Source organism: Crocodylus porosus, unplaced genomic scaffold, assembly GCF_001723895.1.
Source record: "Crocodylus porosus isolate Cpor-Errol unplaced genomic scaffold, CroPor_comp1, whole genome shotgun sequence".
Lineage (NCBI taxonomy): Eukaryota > Metazoa > Chordata > Crocodylia > Crocodylidae > Crocodylus > Crocodylus porosus.
Window position 1 is genome coordinate 3958068 of NW_017728916.1, and position 10738 is coordinate 3968805.

Here is a 10738-nt window from a genome sequence, read left to right on the forward strand (position 1 = left end):
ATTTAATCTCATACCCACAGATGAATGAAAAAATATTTCCATCATTAATAGTCAGAATTTAGAGAAAGGTGATGTAAGAAAAATGATAGTTGATGGAGATCCATGCTGACTGTAGTTTGGATTGCAACTCTCAGAAACCCCAGGGGACTGGGAACAAAGAGGCTAGGTACAGATCCCTTACACATAAACTGGTTTAAATGGTAAGAAACTGGTTTAAACCTGTAACAGAACAGAAGCTCAGTACACATAAATGAGTTTCAAAATGACTGAAACTGGTTGAAGATAAACCTGGTGGAATGTAGTATCAGACCTAACTGATTTAGGTCAAACTGGTTCATGCAACTTCTGTCCCAGACCCCTTCCTGGTTCAAGTTAAATCAGAGTCTCCCAGCATCCCAGCATTTTGCAGCCCTGGGCTAGGCTGTCCTGTCTGCTCCAGAGAGCAGAGCTGGCTTTGCTCCTCTACTCCCTAGCTAAAGCGGTGAGGGCTGGCTCACTGGCCCACCCTTAGGCAAACCTCTGCTTGGGCCTGGGGCCGGGGCGGGGGGGGGGGGCTTAAACTTCCTTTCCCCCACAGAACTGCCCTGTCCTGTTTACTTAGTGCTGGCTGTGACTGTGGACTACAAATCCCAGAGGCACCTGAAAGCAGGAAGAGGAAATGATAAACAACTATGAAGAGTCCTGCTGCTGTCAGTCTGGACTGCAAATTCCAGAGACCTCAGAGACAGCAGGAAGAGGAAGCAAACACATAGCCCCTTCTGGCTATATGCCAGAGAGCCATGTTCTAGTGCCCCCCCAGCTTCTGGCTTGAGCCACTGTAGCCATGTGGCTGCATTTCCTGAATCAAAAGTAAATGTCTGTTCATTTGCTTACTGGTTCAATCTTTGCAGTTTAGACTAACTTGCAAACGCTGAATAAGTTCAGCCTTGGGCTTTTTGACTGTCTGTAATTAACCAGAGAGAGGAAGTGACAAAGCTGATGAGGGAGCTATGGATGAGTGGAGTTGGGATTGATTGCATCTCTGCTGCTCAGCTGGCTGCAGTCCTTCAGTAGTTATATTTGTCATTAATAAGTTTTTTTGCCCCCCACACCTCTAGTTTCATGCCACCCTGAAAATTTAAGTGGATAATAATCTAAATAAATACTTAAAAATAAACATTGACAGCCATCAAAAATATTAAAAAATAAACATCAAATTCTGCCAAGCCTACTCATACCTGACTCACCAGCCAGGCTAGTTTATTCAATGGTCAGTTGGTTCAACTGATGAGTATTCCCCACCCCCAGCCCCAAATGTCTAGCTTAATTTCTTCCCCTCCTCCATATTAGGCCACTGCTGTTACTTATCCTCCCCTCTGAACAGAGTAATCCCTTCTTTTCTTTTATATTACTACCCTAAAGATATTTACAGGGTGGTGATTATATCCCCATTGACCTGTTTTTCAAACTATATACATCTGGATCCATCATTACTACCTCATGTTTCTCACGCATCAGTCCTTAGAGATGGGAAATCAAATACAAACATAGCCTGTGTGGATATAAGGGCTTATCTGTGTGCCTATATTATAGCTTTTCTGAACTCTGTCTCTATGTAATAATGTTCAGGATTCCTGTAAGATGCAAAGAGAACAACTACAAAATCTCTATTAGGTTGTAAAACATCCATCCCTCACACCAGCTTTATTTTTATTTATTTTTCCCCCAGAGGACAATGAAGAAAAATATGGGGAAATACCAGCTGAATTCTTGCAGACTGTACTGTGGGGACACCCAAAGCATTGCATGCTTTGATGGCCTGTGTTTTTTACAGAAACGGAATGCAGATCCGTGTCACACTTTGTATCTAATGAACTCAAAGTGCTAAAATACTAAACCATGCTCTGCATCTGTGATGGAGGAATTATTCTCATGTTGTGAAGCACTAAACTGAGATAGAGCGGAAGGAAGCTGGTTGACTTGCCAAACGTCTCCCACAACATATCAGTGACAAAGCAAGCAAGAGAGAGCATATTGCCAGAATTGTAGTTTAGCTAGGCCACCAGATAAGGCTCTCATGAAACCACAACACTATCTTTCACTTTAACCACATAAACGTTCAACAATCATCACAAGACTTATCCCCATATATTTTCCATTCTAAAAAGTATCCGGCTATGTCTGTCATGCATATGTTAGAGGTAGGTAGTTGCCTATGAAATAGTTAACATGTTTGGAAGTTAGGGTGAGTAGTCTTGATCAGCTTGTTAACAAGCCATTAGGACCAATGGAAGTTCACTCTTCTTTCTGAGGCTGTTCCCCTCTCTCCCCTCAGGATAACAGACCCTAAGGAATAACAGCATGTCTGTTTATGTTTTCAGTGCTAGTCACAGCCAGATAACCTCTTTGTGCATGAAATGTAGATGATGGAGTCTACAGTCTTCAGGAAATCTGGTAGAAGACCTTACATCCTCAGAAATCACTAGTTTTCTGTGCCCTGAAAACTGTCTATTGTCTAAGATAATGTGCTAAATGCCACTGGTGTAGTAACTATACAGAAAAGAATAGCCATTATGTGTCCTACAATTACACATACACAATTATTGGCCTACATTTAAGACAGGGAACTGAGATCAGAATCCTATTGTTAGCACATAGTTCCTCTGAACATTGTCACAGCTATATTGATATTCTCTTGGGTACCAGAAACAGGCAAAGAAATAACAGGGCTTATGGGGAACGGCTGAAATTCTAACAATGTAATTAATTCCATTAAACATTGCTGCGCACATACTTGCTGCTCACTCTTGTGTTTTCTTCCATAACTGACTGTGCAACCCTGTTGTCTTTAGATTATGACCTTTATAACCTCTGTCCATGGGGTAATGCAGGGCTGACAGACAAGCTCTGTGATTGGATCATGGGCTCTGTTCTTGCAATGATTTACACATGTGTTTGAGAGCGTATGTGATAGCATAAGCTCTTTGTTCTGCTTGTACAGTGCCTAGTTCAACAGGGCTCTTAGCTACTGTTGCAGAACAAATAGGGAGAGTTAAGCAATGTGAAGTCTGCAGGATTGGAGCCTTACTATACAGCTTGAAAAAAGAGACACAAGAATGAATATTATCCTGTTCATACTCACGTTAGCTCTGCACTGCTAATGGGAACAACTTGAAATAAGAATGTACTGTTGTCCCTAAAAGCAAACAAAGATGGCTCTGACTGCATACCAGGAAAACCACTGCTGGGTGAAAAGGTGACATTATTACACAGTTACAATTTACACACCCAACTGATGCAGAGTAGATCCACACTGTAAGACATCTGAGGCTGCTTCACCAGTTTGGGATGCCAAGCTAGCACTATTTAAAAAAAAATCAGCAAATACATCCCTTACAAAGCCCTATCATCCCAGAAAATAAATGTATATGAAAAGGTTCCATGAATACGTAACTGCAGCTGCATGCTTGGCTCTACAGTATTTTACAGCTCTAACTAAACATTTGCATTTCTTGTCTCCTGCATGCTAACCATCAGACTTCTGGCCAGTTCGGGGAAATATAAATTCTTATTTCTAAAGAGAGAGAATTAACTAAACTTGATCAGCTGCAAAGAATCAACAACATCAAAAGATATTAAAATCCAGAATTGGTTACAACTAGATACAAGACATTACTGTTTCTCCCCAGATTCCCTCCTTGACATTTAAAATGTTCTATTATTATTATCTATATTGTTTATTTGCTTTTTATAAATATCATTTTCACACTTAGGTTTATTCGGGCTGCAAGTTTTCAGGGTGAAGTATGGACAGAGCTAAGATCTATCCTATGCAGAGATTTTCAGCAGTCCTGTGCTTCAATTCTTTGAGGACCACAGGAGAAAAACAGTATAAATGGAACCATCTGACAGGGGATTGTGAATGGCCAATGATGGCTAAGCTATGCAAGAGTAGTGCCAGACTGGCCTGAGATTAAGTTACAGTGTGGAATGACCTCACTCGTTACACAGACTTCAGCTCTTCTTTAGGTCTGGCAATGAAATTAGTCAGGATTTTTACTGTGCCTATGTCTAAAACCTCTTGCTGTGCAACGCTTCATAATTCATCAAATTGTTGAGCCCAGTATTTAGACTCTTATGCGCTACTTGTGAACCTGATTATACTACATTGAATGTGTTCTATGGGCAGGGGCCAAAAATGTTTATGAAAGCGATGATAAAAATCAGACAAAGCTGCTCCCTTTCCGAGGCCATCTGTTGTGTTACTTTTGACAAGCAGCAAGTGGGGAGAGTCATTATCTGAGGACTGAATAACTTCCCGGAGCAAGGAGAGATTTGGGTAAGTTCGTTTGTTTTATCTATACCTTTTCCTTTCCATTAAACAACCGTTTCCTATTATGGAGACACACAAATGAACCAAATGAACCCAAAGTATCAAATATTACAGAAAGGAAGCAACTTATCTAATGTAACATGTGTGTTGGGGGTGGCAGGTACGTGGAAGGATTCATGTTTAAATCTAACTACAGTTGATGGTTGAGTGGCTGAATAGCTGTCATAAACTGTCCACCCAAAGGTTAAGATATCAGATACCAGTAGTTTTATTTTGTGTTTTGCTCCGCCTTCTGAGAGTCCCCACATGATTTTAGATAATGTTATGTTATGTTTAGACAACGTTATGTTATGTTTAGTTAACCACATTATTCACAGAAGTATTTATTGGTTTAGAGGGAGACTAGTTTGTAAGATGCATGTTATATCAAGCCATTGAAGAAGAAAGCCTCCTAGCTAGTACTGGTATCTGAAAGAATACTTAGTGAGTTACATAACCAGAGTTCACTTTTCAGCTTTATATGAAAAGCAGGAGAACACATTTGCATTGGCCTCAGAGGAAGAAATTGGCAGAGCGCTAAATACTCTTAGTGAAATAAAACAGTTGGGGGGAAACACATGTCCTGCAATTCCTTTGCTTATGATAGCAAGTATAATTTTTCAGTGGTTTTGTGAGACTAAAAACTGCTCTGCTTTTTTTGGATCGAAATGAATTGATTCAACTGTAAATTAGCAACAGATGACATGGGAATGTTTGCTCCAATATTTACAGTTTTAGGCCATGCTTTTATTCTCCAAAAAATATGAGAGCACAACACAGTTGAAAAAACTATACTCCACACCTGTGACAACCTGGAGTTGTATGTTACAGATTGCTAATACCATCACTAGAAGACTTTCATCCATGGTTTGGCAAAGAGATCCCAGCTCAGCAAAGTACTTATGTGCATGCTTGAAGCTAAGCAACCCTTACGTTCTTTGCTGAATAGAGACAGACTTAAGCACATGCTTAAATGTTTTTTTGCTGAATCAGGGCCTAAATCCAAGAATGATAACCCAAGGGTAATTCTGAAGCACAGATGGATTTTCTCTTACAGGAGATCATACATGATTAAAAGGTACGAGTGGATTGATTTCACATAGAAGGCAGCTGTTGTAAATGACATATAGCAACTGTAAATTTCTGTTCTGGTTAAGGAAAAAAGGGGCCAAGTCCTATTTGCAGTCACTGTGCTTCAAATCCACAGGACCAAACTGCCATTTATATAAGTAGGCAGAACTCTGAGTTCAAAGAAACTGAATTTGCTTTAAAAAAGCATGTGGTCTGCTGATTGCAAGGGGTTGTGAAGGATAGAGACCTTTGCCTCAAATTGAGGCTTTCCCTGGAAAACAATTATTTAAGTCAGGGACAGGAAACTCTCTTGGCCTCTTAGGCAGGATTTGGCTCTCCTTCCGGGGGCAGGATCAGTGGCCTGGTGTAGACATAGGCACGGAGGTTAACATAGCCATTGTCTGCCTTACTGCTACTGAAATGCACCTGTAATCAGGCTCTATAATCTAGAATTGGGTGGCAAGGCTTGCCCATTCCCCACCTCCCTGCTCACCCCACCTCACCCCTGAATTCTTGTTTCTTTGGGGGCTAGGAACAGCAATTACACAAAATAATATAAATGACTGGAAACTGGTCCAAATCTGTAACGCAACAGAAATTCAGTGCACATAAACTGCTTTCAAAATAGCTGAAACTGCTATAAGATAAACCTGGATGGATGTAGCATCAGACTTAACTGATTTAGGTTAAATCAGTTTACTGAACTTCTGTCTCAGATCCCTTCCAGATTTAAGTTAACTCACAGTCTCCCAGCATCCCAGGAAGTTTGCACCTCCCTGGCACACCTCCCCTCGCAGGGTGGGCAGGCTGGCCTTGGCCCAAGCTCTCTGCTTCAGCTGAGTAGGGAGGCATGCTCTAGCACCCACTGGCATCTGGCCTGGACCACTTCAGGCATATGGCTGCATTTCTGGAATCAAAAGTGAATGTCTGTTCTCTTGTCTATCAGTTCAATCTATGCAGGTTAGACTAACCTGCAAAGATTGAATCGATTCAGCCTTGGGCATTTTGACAGTCTGTATTTAACTCAGAAGCCCAGTGGGCTGAATGACATGGGTCCATGGGCTGGGTTTGGCTTGCTGGCCTTATCTTTGCCACGCCTGATCTAACCACTTATAAATTAGACCCACCGACATGGATATTCTTCTCTCTTTTACGTGTACATATAAAGTGTAGCTATGAAATAAACCCTTGTAAACGGGGCACAAAATGGCAGTTTGCAACTACTCTGAGCCATCCCCCCAGTCATAACATTCTTAGAGATATTATTTTTCAAATAGAGATGTTATTTTTGCCTTCATTTTTGCAATTAGTTTGTGACTATCTTCTGGGCTTGAGTGCTGCTTTTTTATGAAAACGTCAAAAAACCAAAATCTGTGTGTTTCCTTCTACACTTGAAAACACTGGCACAAAGCTAATAAAAAAGACAAGGAACTCATCTGATAAATATTCAATACTTGTACCTTCAGCCAAACTCTTCTGCTAGTAGCATGGGAACAAACCCCATTGTAACCCAAGAAATGAAAGCACAGTTTGAGCCCATTAGTTTTTGGGGTTTTTTTTTAGGTTTATGTACTGAAAATGCCCTGGGACCAAAGTGAGAACCTTTGGGGGGCCACATTCTGATGGCAGTTCCTCGGCTGTAATCCCAGACAGGGCTATCTTGCAAGCCCATGCTAAAGCAAACATCCATTGACATTGCTGGCAGTTCACCTGAGTAAGAACTGACATAAAGTGGCACCATTCTATAAACATCCCTGCCCTGCAAACATTGTAAAACAGACCTGTGCTCACTGACCCTCTGTTCTGGCAGACAGTCCAATCTGGCCTCATTTACCAGAAAAGGGCGGCCGTGGAAGCTGTTCTGCCTTCTACCCCAAAGCAATTTGAAATTTTATCTGTGCAAGGTCGTTTGGTTTTGAGAGAAAAGCCTCTCATTCTCCAACAACCTTAAATTGTCAAGGGAGAGTGTCAAAGCAGGTAACGATAATTTACTTCTACTAGCTGCATTATGATGTATGGATGCGTATGCACCTTGTGCAGATGTCTGCTTCATTTTTTGTGAACAGAACTAGGGGAAATATGCACAATTGTAATTCATTCAATAAAAAAGTTCCTTTTTTCTGTTCATAAAATACCAAAACAGACTGATCTTTTCCCATTTATCTGTGGTTAGTGGTTGTTTGTCACAGTGGTTATGTGCATGAATTTGAGGCTATCACCAGTGCGCAAATGGTATGGTTGGATCACGCTTGTCTATTATTCATTGGGTGCAATTAGTCACCTATGGCCATACATCATTTCTGCTCCCTCATGGGATTGCTTAAAGCTTAAACCAGGGTTCCCCAAATACTCTTGTTCACATGTGAAATGGTTCTCCTCGGTGCTGCTCAGCAATTACTTGAAGCTGAGCAATCTGAGAGCTCTGCTTCATTCAGTGTCCAAGTTCTGAGTAACCAGCATTTCTTAACATGAGTCTCTGCATAAGTCAAGTACTGGTCCAGCTAGCTCACTGTAGAGTTTCTTGAAAGGTGCGGTTCCCCACATATGCCTTTCTTAGACAAACAACAAACAACACTAACAATTTTTTAAAAACCTATCAGAGCCTGTTATCTAAACTAAGCTAACAATGGTTGCTTCATTTCTGAGGCACCCTGGACTGTCACAAGGACCCATGGGCTTCATGAGACATCACTGCAGGCAATGGTAACTTCATTAGTTCAGGTGTGCCATGGCTGTGGCTCAGCCATCTCAGCCTGCTGGCATAGTATCTGTCAGAGATCTTCTTAGGCAATATAGTCAACTTGGCACTCCTTATCTTTGTCCCTCTGAGACTTGGAGAATGGGTCATCTCCATGGTTTTTGTTTGCTTGGGTATTCAAACTCACCTAACCACAGGGCAAACTCACCTGACACCTTGTGATACCAGTGTGGCTTGTGACTACTGTTCCCATCCTGGAAATGCACAGTGCTACTTTCATGAAGGGGCAGCAGCACCTGGGACCCCAAATCATATTGAGGGTTTTAGTTTGACCCACTGTCTCTTCATATATCCATGAATCCCCAGTGACTCCAACAGTTGCTAATGACTCAGGATTTCTTTTATTCAGTTTTCTGTTGAAGAAATGTCAGTAGGTGACATTTTTGTTTTACAATGCTAAATAAAGATGTGGAGTTAGAGTCTGATCTGTAAATAGGTGATTAATTATTTCAACACAGTTTTCCACCAGCCCATTAGATTGGGAATAATGAGGACTAGTACTAGTAAGTCTCTGAAATCTGTTCGGATTCATGTTCTTTATGTCAGGAGTACCATATCAAGCAAAAAACAGATGTGATATGTACAATCACCTGTTGGGCTGTAGTATCTGTTCACATCTTGCTATCTTACAAATCAAAAGAAAACAGGCTCAGCTGTGTGCGAGTACAATATGTACAAGGTCACAGAGAAAGCCAGCAACAAGAATGTGTTATTGTAAAAACAACAGCATCCTATTAACTTCAGCATCAGGGATGTTGTATCATTTGAGAGAACAAACAGATTTAGTAGGAATTTATCGATCATTTATAAATTATGATAATTTTTATACACTTCCAGCACTGACACTTTAACAGGTGATGTCAATATAAGAAAGACTGCAGACACTCTTGAAACGATATGAACTGGAATGTATTGAGGGAGGCAGACAACTATCTCAGTTTGTAACTTCAGCCAGGATTTTGCCTGTAGGAAAGAAGGTTTCTCTCTCTCTTTGTCTCTCTTTATACTTAGCATTTGAAAACTCCAAGTGCTAGAGTAACTCTGAAAAACCAAGAAATTGCCTGTTTTGTAACTCCTGGTGAAACCTCCATGGTACACTGAGTTTCTCTCTTCTTGCAGCAGCTCTGGGGAAGCCAGCCAAAAATTCAGCCACACATTCATGAAAATTTCTTGGCTGATTAGATGAGTCCAGGTTACAAAGTCCAGGTTAGAAACTCAACTCTTATCTATTATAAATATCCTGCACAGCTTTAAATCATGCCTAGGTTTGGACTAATAGGGGTTTCTTTTCTATAGAAAATCCTACCTTTTCAACTTAAAGAATCCACAAAATATTTTTAAGGTAGAAACTTACAAAGCTCTGATCAGCTAGAATGGCAGAGAATCAATGGGCCTGATTCTTATTTGTACCTTTACACTGTAATGGCGCCATCAGAGTGGGCACAATTTACATGTTTGCCTTCTTTAAGCAAAATTATATATTGTCAGAGTAATGCACAGTATAACTGGAGAGAAGGGTCAAAAAATGTGCTCATATAATATATACAGCATGAACCAGAAGCAATTACCAACCTCACCCCTGCCCCCACCAGTTATCTAGACCACTGAACTATTATAGGGCATGGAAAAGGCGCTCAATTCAAAGCCTACTTCTTGGGAATCCTTGTATTGGGCTCCCTTGCCAGGATCAGGCTCTTAAATTGCAAAACACATTGAGCACAGAATGTACTGTAGCTTTAAATACAAAGTTAAATCTGGACTGAAAGAAGTCTGCAAAGCTTTTCAGACGATGCTATTAACAGTTCTCCTTATGCAGATTCCCTGCTTGTGCAAATTGTTTGTGAATCTTTTATACAGATGGGTCATTCATAGAAGCACCGGCTACTAGATTTCCTCCAGCCAGTCTAAGTTATTAGTCCAGCTCCAGGCCTCTGATCCATTAGAAGGTTTACTTTTTGTGGACACTCTGTGGGTTTCTTTCATGTTTTAGACTCCATTTGTGCTATTTATAAATGTGAATTTCAAGTGTTGTCCTCTCTTTGAGCTGAGATAGGGGGCTGTTTTGTACTGCATATTTATACAGACATGTGGTTGTCCAGAAGCACAGAAACCTCCATTTTGAATATAGTAACTTCAGTCTAGAGCTCCCTGCAGCCCCAGAATAGACTAATCCTGGGAAGATCCTCACAGGTATGTTTTTATAATGCTTAAAATGCATCACTGACTAAGGAAAACACACTCAAGCCTGACAAGAGGAAGCCAGAGTCTTGTCTAGTTTGTGCATACATTTATGTCTGGGATCACAAGAGCCGTGGGAACATGGTTGTTGGATCAGTCAACAATTACAGCTATTATAGTTCTGTAATAAACTAGAGATTTTTCAGCACAACAGAATCCTGGAGTTCCAAGCACACCGTGCTTAGGGCCTGTCAAACACTGAGAGCTTCTAAGTCAGGGGTGGGCAAATATTTTGGTTGGAAGGCTGCACGCACAAAATCTTTTAGTAGATATAATTTTAACAAATTATAGATACAAAACAAATCATACACTAAAAACAA

General features: G+C 40.8%; 1 protein-coding gene across 1 annotated transcript in view; it reads left to right on the forward strand.

Moving 5' to 3' along the window:
• The first annotated feature begins 4000 nt into the window (after nucleotides 1-4000).
• Nucleotides 4001-10738, forward strand: part of LPAR4 (lysophosphatidic acid receptor 4) — a 72198-nt gene continuing 65460 nt past the window's right edge. The window contains exon 1 of the mRNA XM_019536267.1: nucleotides 4001-4318. The gene's annotated coding sequence lies outside the window, so the exon portion shown is untranslated. The remainder of the gene's footprint in view (nucleotides 4319-10738) is intronic.